This window comes from Ambystoma mexicanum, chromosome 1q, assembly GCF_040938575.1.
Source record: "Ambystoma mexicanum isolate Mex_15411 chromosome 1q, UKY_AmexF1_1, whole genome shotgun sequence".
Taxonomy (NCBI): Eukaryota; Metazoa; Chordata; class Amphibia; order Caudata; family Ambystomatidae; genus Ambystoma; species Ambystoma mexicanum.
In genome coordinates this window covers 1,304,032,268-1,304,046,416 of record NC_090922.1, presented here as the reverse complement: position 1 = coordinate 1,304,046,416, position 14,149 = coordinate 1,304,032,268, and the positions used below count along the sequence as shown (strand labels likewise).

Sequence of the window (14,149 nt, the reverse complement as noted above, 5' to 3'; positions counted from 1 at the left end):
TTCAGTCCATATTTTTTGTTAATTTTCATTTAGTTCCAAACCCTTAAAGCAGCCCCAATGGTCGTAGCCATTTGAGACCGATGCAAGGTAAAGTAAAGCTGTCTTGCAGAGCGTAATTTTTCCGTTTTGGACATGAATAAATAATGATATGCATCGATTCGATTCATGTTCTATTTTGGAAAACATTTTCCATGGAGTGCACCCAGAGCTTTAAGTAGGTTGGGCCGATGTGGGCCCTGTCAGTCTTCAAAAAGAGGTCTACAGCTGGCAGTCTGCCAGGGCACATCTCTCTAGCCCTACTCTGTTCCCAAACCTTTGTGCGTAGTCATGAGCTCATGAGAGGCGTACCCATTGTTATCATTTCTTTTGCTGCACCTGCCTTTCCTTTTGTTTCTTAATCTGAGGTGCCGATCCCTGCAGGCAGCCCTTTCAGGACACTAATAGGCCGATTCATGTAATTCCTCACAAAAGTGTCGCACGCGGCTGGCGCACAGCGTGCCCGTGCGAATGTCTGCGCCAGCCGCGTGCGATAAAATCAATTTCCGCGCACAGCGTATTCATGGATTATCGCCTCCAAAAGCAGACGTGGCGCAGAGTGGCGCAGCGACCCTGCAGCAGCGCCAGTTACGCCCCCAAGAACGCCCTCGTGCAAGGAAAAGCCATCAAGATCGCAAAACCATCGCAAAGGGCTGCGCCAACCCTGTACCAGTTTACCGGACTGGCAAACAGCAAACGCAAAGCGGGGAACGCGTATTACGGGTGTCGGGAACACGCATGCGTGAGAAGTTTCACACGCGATCTGGCCTGGGGGAGCGTGTGCGTGTATTTCAGGGGTGCGCGAGAAGTATTACACGCGTATGGTCTGGGTGCATGTATTTCAGGGGTGCGTGAGAAGTTCCACACGCAAATGGCCTGGGCGCGTGTATTTCAGGGGTGTGCGAGAAGTACTACACGCGATCGTGAAGTTCCACACGCGATCTGGCCTGGGGGAGCGTGTGCGTGTATTTCAGGGGTGCGCGAGAAGTCTCACACGCGATCTGGCCTGGGGGAGCGTGTGCGTGTATTTCAGGGGTGCGCGAGAAGTATTACACGCGTATGGTCTGGGTGCATGTATTTCAGGGGTGCGTGAGAAGTTCCACACGCAAATGGCATGGGCGCGTGTATTTCAGGGGTGTGCGAGAAGTACTACACGCGATCGTGAATTTCCACACGCGATCTGGCCTGGGGGAGCGTGTGCGTGTATTTCAGGGGTGCGCGAGAAGTCTCACACGCGATCTGGCCTGGGGGAGCGTGTGCGTTTATTTCAGGGGTGCGCGAGAAGTATTACACGCGAATGGCCTGGGTGCGTGTATTTCAGGGGTGCGCGAGAAGTTCCACACGCGAATGGCCTGGGCGCGTGTATTTCAGGGGTGTGAGAGAAGTACTACACGCGATTGTGAAGTTCCACACGCGATCTGGCCTGGGGGAGCGTGTGTGTGTATTTCGGGGGTGCGCGAGAAGTCTCACACGCGATCGGGCCTGGGGGAGCGTGTGCGTGTATTTCAGGGGTGCGCAAGAAGTTCTACACGCGAATGGCCTGGGTGCGTGCATTTCAGGGGTGCGCGAGAAGTTCCACACGCGATTGGCCTGGGCGCGTGTATTTCAGGGGTGCGCGAGAAGTTCCACACGCGATTGGCATAGGCGCGTGTATTTCAGAGGTGCGCGAGAAGTTCCACACGCGATTGGCCTGGGCGCGTGTATTTCAGGGGTGCGCGAGAAGTTCCACACGCGATTGGCCTGGGCGCGTGTATTTCAGAGGTGCGTGAGAAGTTCCACACGCGATTGGCCTGGGCGTGTGTATTTCAGAGGTGCGCGAGAAGTTCCACACGCGATTGGCCTGGGCGCGTGTATCTCAGGGGTGCGCGAGAAGTTACACACGTGATTTGCCTGGGCGCGTGTATTTCAGGGGTGCACGAGAAGTTCCACACGCGATTGGCCTGGGCGCGTGTATTTCAGAGGTGCGCGAGAAGTTCCACACGCGATTGGCCTGGGGGAGCGTGTGCGTGTATTTCAGAGGTGCGCGAGAAGTTCCACACGAGATTGGCCTGGGCGCGTGTATTTCAGAGGTGCGCGAGAAGTCTCACACGCGATTGGCCTGGGCGCGTGTATTTCCGAGGTGCGCGAGAAGTTCCACACGCGATTGGCCTGGGGGAGCGTGTGCGTGTATTTCAGAGGTGCGCGAGAAGTTCCACACGCGATTGGCCTGGGCGCGTGTATTTCAGAGGTGCGCGAGAAGTTCCACACGCGATTGTCTGGGCGCGTGTATCTCAGGGGTGCGCGAGAAGTTCCACACACGATTTACCTGGGCGCGTGTATTTCAGGGGTGCGCGAGAAGTTCCACACGCGATTGGCCTGGGCGCGTGTATTTCAGAGGTGCATGAGAAGTTCCACACGCGATTGCCCTGGGCGCGTGTATTTCAGGGGTGCACGGGAAGTTTCACACGCGATTGGGCTGCGTGCGGGTATTTCAGGGGTGCACGCGAAGTTTTACACGCGATCTGGCCTCGGGGAGCGTGTGCGTGTATTTCAGGGGTGTGCGTGAAGTTCCACACGCGATCTGGCCTGGGGGAGCGTGTGCGTTTATTTCAGGGGTGCGCGAGAAGGTCTACACGCGAATGTCCTGGGTGCGTGTATTTCAGGGGTGCGCGAGAAGTTCCACACGCGATTGGCCTGGGCGTGTGTATTCCAGAGGTGCGCGAGAAGTTCCACATGCGATTGGCCTGGGCGCGTGTATTTCAGAGGTGCGTGAGAAGTTCCACACGCGATTGGCCTGGGCACGTGTATTTCAGGGGTGAGCGGGAAGTTTCACACGCGATTGGGCTGCATGCAGGTATTTCAGGGGTGCGCGCAAAGTTTTACACGCGATCTGGCCTGGGGGAGCGTGTGCGTGTATTTCAGTGGTGCGCGTGAAGTTCCACACGCGATCTGGCCTGGGGGAGCATGTGCGTGTATTCCAGGGGTGCGCGGAAAGTTTTACACGCAATTTCAGCAGGGTACGTGTATTTCAGGGATGCTGGGGAGTCCCAATTGTGATTTGGCAGTGTGGGTCCTCCCAGGTGTTCCCTGTACACCCTCCACGGCCCCTGCAGGCAGCCCACATCACAGGGGACTACCCTGCATCCCTGGTCATGTCCCGCAGGCAGCCCACCCAACATGGGCATGCCCCCCAGCAAAGGCACATGTCTCCTTGCACTAATGATCACCAACTCATGTCCCCTTGCACCCCCACCCCCAGCATTGCGGGGCACCTGCCAGCAGGCCTCCACTCATGTCCCACTCATGTCCCCTTGCACCCCCACCCCCAGCATTGCGGGGCACCTGCCAGCAGGCCCCCACCCATGTCCAACTCATGTCCCCACCACCCCCACCCCCCAGCACTGTGGGGCACCTGCCAGCAGGCCCCCACCTATGTCCAACTCATGTTCCCCACCACCCCCACCCCCCAGCGCTGTGGGGCACCTGCCAGCAGGCCCCCACCCATGTCCAACTCATGTTCCCCACCCCCCCCACCCCCCAGCACTGTGGGGCACCTGCCAGCAGGCCCCCACCCATGTCCAACTCATGTTCCCCACCACCCCCACCCCCCAGCACTGTGGGGCACCTGCCAGCAGGCCCCCACCCATGTCCAACTCATGTTCCCCACCACCCCCACCCCCCAGCACTGTGGGGCACCTGTCAGCAGGCCCCCACCCATGTCCAACTCATGTTCCCCACCACCCCCAGCCCCCAGCAGTGCAGGGGCACCCTCCACCAGGCCCCCATCCATGTCTCCCACCACCCCCACACCCCAGCAGTGCAGGGGCACCCTCCACCAGGCCCCCACCCATGTCTCCCACCACCCCCACCCCCCAGCACTGTGGGGCACCTGCCAGCAGGCCCCAACTCATGTTCCCCAGCCAACATGTCATCACAATCTAGATCCCTGGTCCCTATGGTCAGCCTCCAAATGCAAAACACGCACCCGAGTATTGCATCCACCCACTCAGAAATGGCAATTACATGACGGAACACCAATTGCAAGTTTCGAAACAAACACATGTCCCTCACATACACCCAATGGGTGTCAGTGAATCTCAAAACCCATATCATGATATGCGTGAAACCAATGAGATGTTACTACACATTGAAGTTCGATAAAAAAATATGTATTAAAGGAAACATAAATAGATTCAAAAATAAAGCAACAGAAATGGGAATGTACAAAAATGAAAAGAAGCATGTCTGTGAAAAAAAGCAAAACCAAAAATCATAATCCAAAGTAATGGTGTCCAAAGTCACTGCCCACAAAAGCAAATCCAATGGGAAATAATAATTGAAAGCCATTGCTCCATGGGTAAATTGTGAAAGAAAAATAAAATCCAACAGTGAACTATGTACAGACGAACAAGCCAGGGTCCATTATCCCAACAAAATAAATGAAACCTATCTAACTACACTAACTAATAAAATAAACTATATACAAAAATGTGGCCAATGTCCAAAAGGTCCAAAATAAATCAAAAAACAAAGGAAACCGAACACTACCTACATAACTATGTACAAGGGCAGCGGGCTAGTCTGACGGCTCACTTTTGGATGTCCCGGCCCAGGGCATCATCGAACTCCTGCTCAATGTCCCGGAGGCGGTCCTCCTCCATGGCCCTGAGGGTCCGCAGGGCCATCGACGTGTCCACCTCTAACCCCCTGCGGATTGCCTCGAGGCGCTCGGCCCGCCTCAGGGCCCTCCGCATGGAGTTCTCCGCCCTGACCATTGTGAGCCGTGCCTCTTCTGCCCGCTGCCGCTCCGCATCTATGGCGTGGCCCAACCGCTGCCACACGGAAGACACTCTCTGTCCTGGGTCCTCCTGCCTTCCAGCCGATGCCTGCCCCTCCGATGTTGAAGGCCCCGAGCCTTCATGGCTCCCACCATGTTGCTGCTGCTGCTGTGCCTCTGCCCGTGCACTGCCTCCTGCTGCCTGCACATCCTCCGCCGGCTGGGGTGCAGTCGTTGATGTGGCCACCCCTGCTGGACGTCCGACTCCCGACTGTGGCAGGGATGCCTCCTCCACCAGCCTGGCCGCACCGTCAGAGGCAGCTCCACAGGGCACCCAGGTGACTGATGGGTGGGAAGATGGCACGGAGGACGACTGGCGCCTAGGGGGTTCAGTTGAGGAGGGGGTCGTAGCAAGCCCCATCAAACGGAGGAATCCGGGCTGGGTGACCTGTCCCAGCAGGCTGACGTGGTCGACGAGCCATTCGAGATGACGTACAGTCTCCTCATGAAAAGACTGCAGGTCACCTCGCATGGCCCGTTGACGCAACGCCACACCAGTCAGGACAGGCTCAACCCGGACCCGGATAGCCAGGTCCGCAGGCAGAGGAAGGCCAGTTGTCGTTTGCTCATCCCCTGCCTGAAAACGGGTCTGGACGTAGGCATCCCTGCTGGTGCAAGATGATGCAGGGACAGGATCAGGGACAGGATTGCACACAGGCACCTCCGCGGCGGCCTGTGCTGCCTCCTGTCCCTGGTCCTGCACTGCACCACTAGCACCAGTGGGATCCCCACCTCCAGACCCCGTCTCTGTTGCTTGCACGGCCTCCTCCTCCACCAGACCCCCCACCAACCTGGATGACTCCGTGCCATCTTCCCCCGTTGGGCCCTGTGGGGTCCCAGCTGCCCCTTGCGCTGCCGAGGAGTCGAACTCCAACCTCCGCCTCTTGGACCTCCCCCCGGCAGCTGCGGCCTGGGATGCGGCACCGGACTCCTCACTCCCCGACGAGATGACAACATGGGAGGGGAGCCGGGCCTTGCGTCTCCGGCTGGCGGTGGGATCCCCGCCGTTGTGCTCCACAGCACCTTCTCCGCCGTCTTCATCAGTTGACGCTGCAGAGAGGGAGAAATAAAACACAGGCCTCAGGGCACTGTACAATGGACACATACACACATGACAGTTGTACATGAGTGGCATTGGCAAACCTCAGACATGCCATCACAATCCCCAACACACATGTCATTTCAACTCGCACACATGAGCCATACCACAGCCATATCGTAACTGCCAGCACCATCCAGACATCACATGCAACACAGGAAGTGCACCACACATGTACACACACCACCACACTTGCATGCATGTGTACACCTCTGCCAAGTGTCGCAGTGTTCAGATGGGCATCCATGTCACATCTGCCAATCAGGCTTCCACATCCCGCTGTCACATGCATCCATGTTGCATCACTGTTGCCCCCTTGTCAAATACACACAAATGCACATGTACACAGTGCTGATACATGCAGCTGAAAACAACATACATGCGTGACATCACGGACATGTCTACTTACATACACATTCATCCAAACATGTGTGCCCACACAACTGCATTTGGCATGCAAGCCTACACACACAAGCACCATCCATGTCTCACACATTACAGCCCTTGCATGTGTTAGCCCCACGGCCCTGTACACCCCCACCCATACTCGACCCCATACAAACAGATGTGCAACCTGCACACTTCTGAAACATCACCACATGCACAGCTCACAATCAGGATGCATGTACACTTACCGCTCGACTCCAGACGGGTCTGCCTCTCAAGGACCTGGACGTGGAGCGCTGGGGATATGCGTTCCAGGACCCTCATCTGATCTTCCGACAAGTGGCCCCGGCGCCCCTTGGCATCCGCTGCCTTCAAGAGGCGCCGGGCCTTGTTCAGGGTCCTGGACCTGAAGTCCTCCCAGCGCTTCTTGACATGTTGGAAGTCGCGGACTGCCACCCCCTCCGCGTTGATGGCAGTCACGATGTCAGTCCAGATCCGAGTCCGTCCTTCCTTGTCGGCGCGGGAACTTCCGAAGAGGGCATCATACTGCCCCAGGACTTGCTCCACCAGGACACCAACTTCGGTGGCACTGAAGCTGGTGCCCCTCTGCCTCTCTGGCCGGGGGTTGTCAGTGGTGCCAGATGTTGCAGTGCCCGACATGACAACCCCAGAGGCAGGAGTGGGTGGGCAACTGGGTCCTGGGGCTGGGCTGTGGAGCGATGGAATCTCAGTCGGGAGTCTTCGGTTCCAGCAGGGGTGGTCACAGCAACAGCACCCCTGGCTGATGTGCAGGCAGCAAATGGCAGGGCACGTGGGCAGCAGGCAGTCAGGCAGCAGCAGATGGCAGGTGGGAGCGTGCTCGGGGCTCTTGGGGGCAGTAGTTCGGCCTTCTTGGCAGGAGCGTGGTCTTCCGTGTGCTTACGCATGGCCAGCTTGATACGGAGTGATTTGGCACGTGAAAATTCTGCACGTCAGCGTGTAATTCGAGGAAAGGCCCTTAGCGCGTAAGCGCATCAGCACGCATACGCGATTCCATTGGACCAAAGGCCCTTAGCGCATATGTGCGTCTGTGACGTATCGCGCACGGGCGTTGCTTTTCATGGGGTGCGGTGCGTGTGTTTTGCAGGCGTTGGGGTTCACACGCTATCACTTCCCAGCGGGTGGGTGTTGGCTACGCGTTCTTATACACGCAAGGCAGACGGTGAGTGGTACCCTGCTCCCCCAGGCCCGATCGCATGTGAAACCACCCGCGAGCCCCAGAAATACACGTACCCCGCTCCCCCAGGCCTGATTGCTTGTAAAACCACCCGCAAGCCCATGAAATACACGCGCCCAGGCCAATTGCGTGTGGAACTTCTCGCGCACCTCTGAAATACACGCACACGCTCCCCAAGGCCCAATCGCGTGTGGAACTTCTCGCGCACCCATGAGATACACGCGCCCAGGCCAATCGCGTGTGGAACCTCTTGCGCACCTCTGTAATACACGCACACGCTCCCCCAGGCCCAATCGCGTGTGGAACTTCTCGCGCACCTCTGAAATACACGCGCCCGGGCCAATCGCGTGTAGAACTTCTCGCGCACCTCTGAAATACATGCACACGCTCCCCCAGGCCCAATCGCGTGTGGAACTTCTCGCGCACCCCTGAGATACACGCGCCCAGGCCAATCGCATGTGGAACTTCTCGCGCACCCCTGAGATACACGCGCCCAGGCCAATCGCGTGTGGAACTTCTCGCGCACCCCTGGAATACATGTGCCCAGGCCATTCGTGTGTGGAACTTCTCGCGCACCTCTGAAATACACGCACCCAGGCCATTCGCGTGTAGAACTTCGCGCGCACATTTTTTTCCTGCGCAGGGACGCTACCGCCTGCTTTCGTGTGGCGGACATGTATGGGCCTGTGCGCCTCTTTGGCCGTGCGCTGTTTTTCCCTATTCCATTCCATGAATACGTGTTGTAGGCGAGCGTGTGGGCGTTCCGCGCACTTGCCTCCTGTGCTTCCCCCGTGACGCCCACATTTTCACGAGTTGTTCCCCATTCTGCGTGTAACACCCCGTGTTACGGCTACTTTTGTTGTGTGCGCCGCGCTATGTGCGAATTTGCTGGGGCCTTATCGCACGGCGTTCGATGACCTGTGCGCCAGCGTGCACCAGCGTGCGCTGCGCACTTTATCAGCGCACATCCCACATTTTGCGCGTGCACGGACTTCCATGAATAGGTGTGCGGTGTTTTCTATGCGATAATCGCACTTGCACTGCGATTTTCGCTATTTCACTGCTATTCGCACGTTTTCGCACGTTTTCGCATGCGTGCACCGTTTTTTCGGCGCACATTAATTCCATGAATCGGCCTGTAACTCTGTTGGGTGGGGAAGGGCTGAGAGGGAGATGCTTTCTGCTGTGGTGTGAAAGGCCTGCCTGTAGGAGGCTGCGCCACAGATTAAGGAAAAAAAAAAGCAGAGTCATGCACAGCAAAATGAATGACACCAAATTAGGCTGTCATGAAATCCATTATAAAACATATTGCCAAGCATAAAACGTATTTCATTATTACAGATCATCACCATGAATAGTTACACCAGGGTGTTCATTCTACGAGCAAAACCCTGTACTGCAGACAAAACAACACAGAATGATCATTCTTATTGTACACAAAGTGGGGTTGCGGAGCAGTTTTCCGTTCGTAGCAAGTACACTTGGATAAATAGTGCCTGGGCATTTGTGCGACACAGATGGCCACCGCAACCAGTTTTCAATATCTCTACAGCCACATTCGCCTTTAGGTGCTAAGATAACGCCTATGTGCCCCTGTGGGTGATTAGTGGCACTTTATAAATACTAATGAAACATTGCTGCGTCTTCTCTTCTTATAGATGTGTCCTTATCAATGGTACCCCTTTTATCATCCTGAAATCAACCTCGAAAGGATGAAAGATTGAGTTGGGCTTGTGGGTTAAAACCTGCCCAACCACAATTTGCAAATGCACCTCTGCGCCAGGCACTCAACCCTCTGAACTATCTTGCTAGCAATGATATCCTAAACCGTATAGTTCTTCCCTGGTGGCTGCACATCTGTAAGGTTCTAAAAACCTATGCCAGGATAGAAGATATCCTATCCCCACCAGTGCATTCTCGAGCAGGATTTCATCAACCGGAAATCCATTCACCCTCGCATGAAGGCACAACGAAAAAAGCACACCTTCAAAATGATTACAGGTTCATCCAACAAAGCACTTAGATTAAACATGCATCTGTGGCATCCTGTACAGTACAAGATAAAAAACAGAAGAAAGGGAGATAACTATGCAGTTGCTCATACACTCTTAAAGGAATTTCCCCAGTCAGTGAATCCCAACCAAATCTTGAGGGTTTGCAGGTGCTCCACCCAAGAACATTTCAAACACGATTGGTTGACATGGTGCATTGTCTACCACATACATTTCAGAATAGTTGCCTCAAGTGCCCTAGAATGTTCAATATAGATGAGCACATACATTCACCAGCGATGCCTGGCCACCAACCCAACACAGGAGAATTTCTGAACAGTACCCAAAGAAAATGTTCATGTGCCTCACAAATATATGCCATCATTGCCGCTGTAAAATGGATTTTACGGCTGATTGTGAACACAGAAAGGGTATTACCCAAATTGACCTTTTACAATTGACATTTTGCACAATTGACCTAATTATAGTGGTCCTAATTGACCTTCTGCACAATTGACCTTTATATTATTTTAGTTATTTTATATATGTATTGGGTTGGATTTGGATTATAAATAATATAAAGGGATTGGGTGGGGGGTTGCAGGGTGTTTTGGATTGGGTGGGGGGTTGCAGGGGGTTTCCCCCAGCATATATGTCCTAATTGATGTTCTAAATTAGGTAAATTCTCCTGAGAGCAATTCTCCCGAGGTCAATTAGTATACAACCCATAGAAAGTAATAGGCTTGCCCCAGCTATGTAGGCCTTCATCACAACTTTAAAACAGTTTTTCATGTGGCTTAATCCCAAAGGAAATTACACGGCTGGTCTCAAGAACATATGCCAGTGCTGCCTCTCTTTCCTGCTGGCTGTGCCTAAATGAAATGATATGGTCTGTCTCAACAATATTTTCCAATACTGCCACTCATCCATAGCTTGCCTCAACAATATATGCCAGAATTGCCAATCTAAAACACATTTTCAAATGTTTATTTTCTTTTAGCCTCCAAAATATAAGTCAATACGTGTGTAGTCTATTTTGAAGGCTATGTATTTAAGTGGCCATAAAACTAGCCCGAGAACTACCACCAATCCTAAAATAACCTATGAGCACTGATACATATTCCGTTAGCTAAACATGATGTAATGTTGTGTTTGGGCCATATGCTTTGTGTAATTAGAACTGCAATGTCAATAAAACCAATGGCCTGGAGGCACATGTATACATGCTACAAAAATGAGGGCACATTGATTCTGTAGCCCCAAATAATATTTGTCAGTACGTAAGAGATACGTTTTGAATTTTGAAACTGTGATTAGGATTGAGCCAATTTGGAACCAATGAAATTACATGGTTAAAATAAAACATTGCAAAACCTACAACAATTCCTAAAAATAACTTCTTAGCACTTATATTCGTTTATCCAAAGAAATGAAGCTTCTCTGCTTGCACAGTAATCCTGGCTATTACAAAATGGCCACTCCTACGCCATGATAAACTCACTAACGCGTTTCTCTTTATCAAGAGGATTTTATGCTTCTTTTTAGTGTGACAGGCCTCCCTCTTTACTGCTAGCAGATTTTCTAGGTTGGGGTAGATGGAGGAGAATGTTACATCGTTTGTTTTGGGCCATGGTTTCAGGGGCCATGGAATTACATTGCAAACATAGCTCAAAACCGAGTACAATACCTAAAAATAACCCCTGTCTTGTTTTATGTGCCAAATAGCCCTGCATTTTCAAAAATAAGAATAACTATTACTGAAGCACGTAGTATTAAGATGGATTTCTGAACTCTGACCTGGTGGGCAGAGGTTCAGAAGGCCAGGGTAACCTTCTGGACAAGCCAGACCAATCAAGGTAGCATTGGGGGTGGTCAAGACTAGGTCTCAGGAGTGGTGAGGGTGACTGAAAGACCTCAATGAGCACACAGAGTAAAGGACAATTACAAATCACTCCCAGTCAGGTCTATATATAAAACTTATATGTACATTTATTTCAAGGCCTTTGAACATTAACCACACAATAACAATCACAGTAACACTTTTAGATCAATACAATCATATCTGAATACATATATACAAAACCAAGGGGACTAAAGGGTAAATGCACAGAATGGGTCCACAACCTACAAGGGGAAGGAAACAGAGTGTGAAAAGAGTCTTTGGACAATTCGACATTCAACACAAACCTAACTGAAAGGTAGTCCAGTCCCTAAAATGAGGGGAGCCTATTGCTCAATTGTACTTGCAATTCTGGCGCATGCGTTAGTGCCGATGGGAGAAAACGGGATCTCTTCAGGGGCTGTAGCAGCTCAGGAAGGTGGGTGAGGCAATGAAGAATAAGTTCCCACTATTTGAGGAGGGTCGTCCTTTGAAGACATGACAGTTTCCAAGAGTTGGGAATAGTTTGCTAGTTCGTACTAGCAGGTGAAAGGAGAGGGACCCTCAGGACCCACTTGTGCGTAAAAAGGGCTGGATGAGCTAGGCTAAGGGCTATTGTTACTTACCGCCCCTAGGCGCACTCCGGACCAAACTTCGCAAGTCGAGTCCAATTCGGTTGCAGGTTCAAGTGCAGCAATTTTTGCGAGTATGCAGCTTTTAGTGACAAAGATACAGTGGTGATACCCAAACGGTTCTGGTGGATAGATAAGGCCAGTTTCACTGCAGCAGGCTTCAGGGCCAAGAGGGGCACACATACAGTGCACCTCCAAAGTTCGTCACCACGGTTGGGCGACACAGTAACAGCGTTCACTCCGGTTCAGGCTCTCGCTCTTTACTCCAGACCTGGGAATGCCAAGTGTATGAAATTCGGTGTGAGAGTGCCGTGAACACAGAGCTAGAGATGAAACAAGCTTCAAGGGTCTCCTTGAAACGGCAGCGGTATCAGGGCAAAGGTCCTGCATAAACTGGTTGGCTAGGGACAGTTCCGAGAAGGCTTACTTGCAGGGCTTGATGAAGGTGCCGAGAATAGTTGGCCTCACTGTTCCAATGGGTCGAATCGTCTTCACAGACCTTCTAGGACAATCAGATGCAGAGGGGTCCAGAGGGATGACAACGGGCTCAGGGTGCCAAACCTTCCAGCGGGTCACCAGTGGTTTCTGGACTCAGCTTTGTAGTTTCAGGAAAGTTGGATCCTATCCTTCGTTCAGTGAGAACTCCAGAAATCGACATTGTATGGCTATTTGAGGGCCTCTCTTATCCAAAGTCTCCTTTGCACCAAAACGAAGGGAGATCTGCTCACAGACATGCACATCATACATGGACCAATCACGGACAACGGTTGTCCCAGGCATTCACCACATTCTAGATTCTCTGTCACCCAAGATGTGTATTGGACTCAGACCGTCCAGCCCACATCCTGGAAGCACACAAACAAGGCATGCAGAAGCCCGTAAAAGCTTGGCGTTTCGCGGGAGAATGCATGCCCAAATAAGGACTGACCCGGGTCGACTCGACCTTGGGAAGGTGAAGGGGCAAGATGGCCAAAGGACAGGACAAAAAACCTTGTGGCATGACCATTTTTTCAGTCAGGGAATCTTTTCGTGCCAAACACGGTTAACACGGTTAACATGGCAAGAAAGGGTTAAAAATATATAAAAAGATAAGCTGCCGCCAGCCCTGTCCATAGCACATCCGCACTTCTCCTAAAAAATAATTTGAGAGTATCTAGGGCCTTTGGAATTGACAAGAGACCCCAAGTGCACTGCAGTGTAAGGTACAATGGCCATTTGTAACATGTTGCTAAAAAGTTGCAACACTGAAAAGGACTAAGGGAAACAAAGTCTACCAGTACTGGCTGTCTTTAAGGGTATGTCAGTTTCCCCATAACAAAGTGACGGAAAAGCCCGATGGAGTGACGCATAAGGCTGGGCTCCACTGGTAAAGTCAGCCTATGGTGTTCAAATCAAAGCAGGAAGTTGTGGGGTGAAGCATAAGGCTGGGCTCCACTGGTAAAGTCAGCCTATGGTGTTCAAATCAAAGCAGGAAGTTGTGGGGTTCACAACTGGAAGGAAAATTACACGTGAAATGGAAATTGTTTTAACACGTAGGTGGAACGATATCAATGTGTTAGGTAGAATCCTGTGCAGTTCCCTTAGGGAGCACTACAGAAGAATAGGTATTTATTGCAGGTATATGCAATAAATACCCTTTGGTATCAGTCTGTAACACAAAGATTTAGTTGGTAGCTGTGGCTGAGCAGTCAGACTTATCTCAAGAGGGAGATGAGCAGTATTCAGGGTTTACACATTAGGACTACAATACTATGGAACAAGGAAACACTGACCAATTTACACACTCTGATGTTCACACACACAAATCACTATTATAAAAGCAAGTTAAATCAGTAAAGAAAAGTATACACACTCCCTATTTAAATTGTAGACAAGTTTGAGCAAAACGGCACAGTGAAAATCAAGCAGAAATGGCACTCTAACAATTTCTCAAGAGGGAAGGAAAGGACAAGTTATACAGAGATATACTCTTCAACACACCTGCAACACTTCCCAAAAAGATTGTGAACAAGTTAGGCAAGTCAGTATTCTAGCATATTTAATACTGCGATGATAACCGAGCAAAATGGCACTTCAAATGTTTAAAAAAAGGG

The 14,149-nt window shown here is 51.9% G+C and overlaps 1 protein-coding gene across 1 annotated transcript in view; it reads left to right on the top strand.

Moving 5' to 3' along the window:
* Nucleotides 1-14,149, top strand: part of LOC138522289 (cytokine receptor-like factor 1) — a 134,082-nt gene that overhangs the window by 35,149 nt on the left and 84,784 nt on the right. The window lies entirely within an intron of this gene.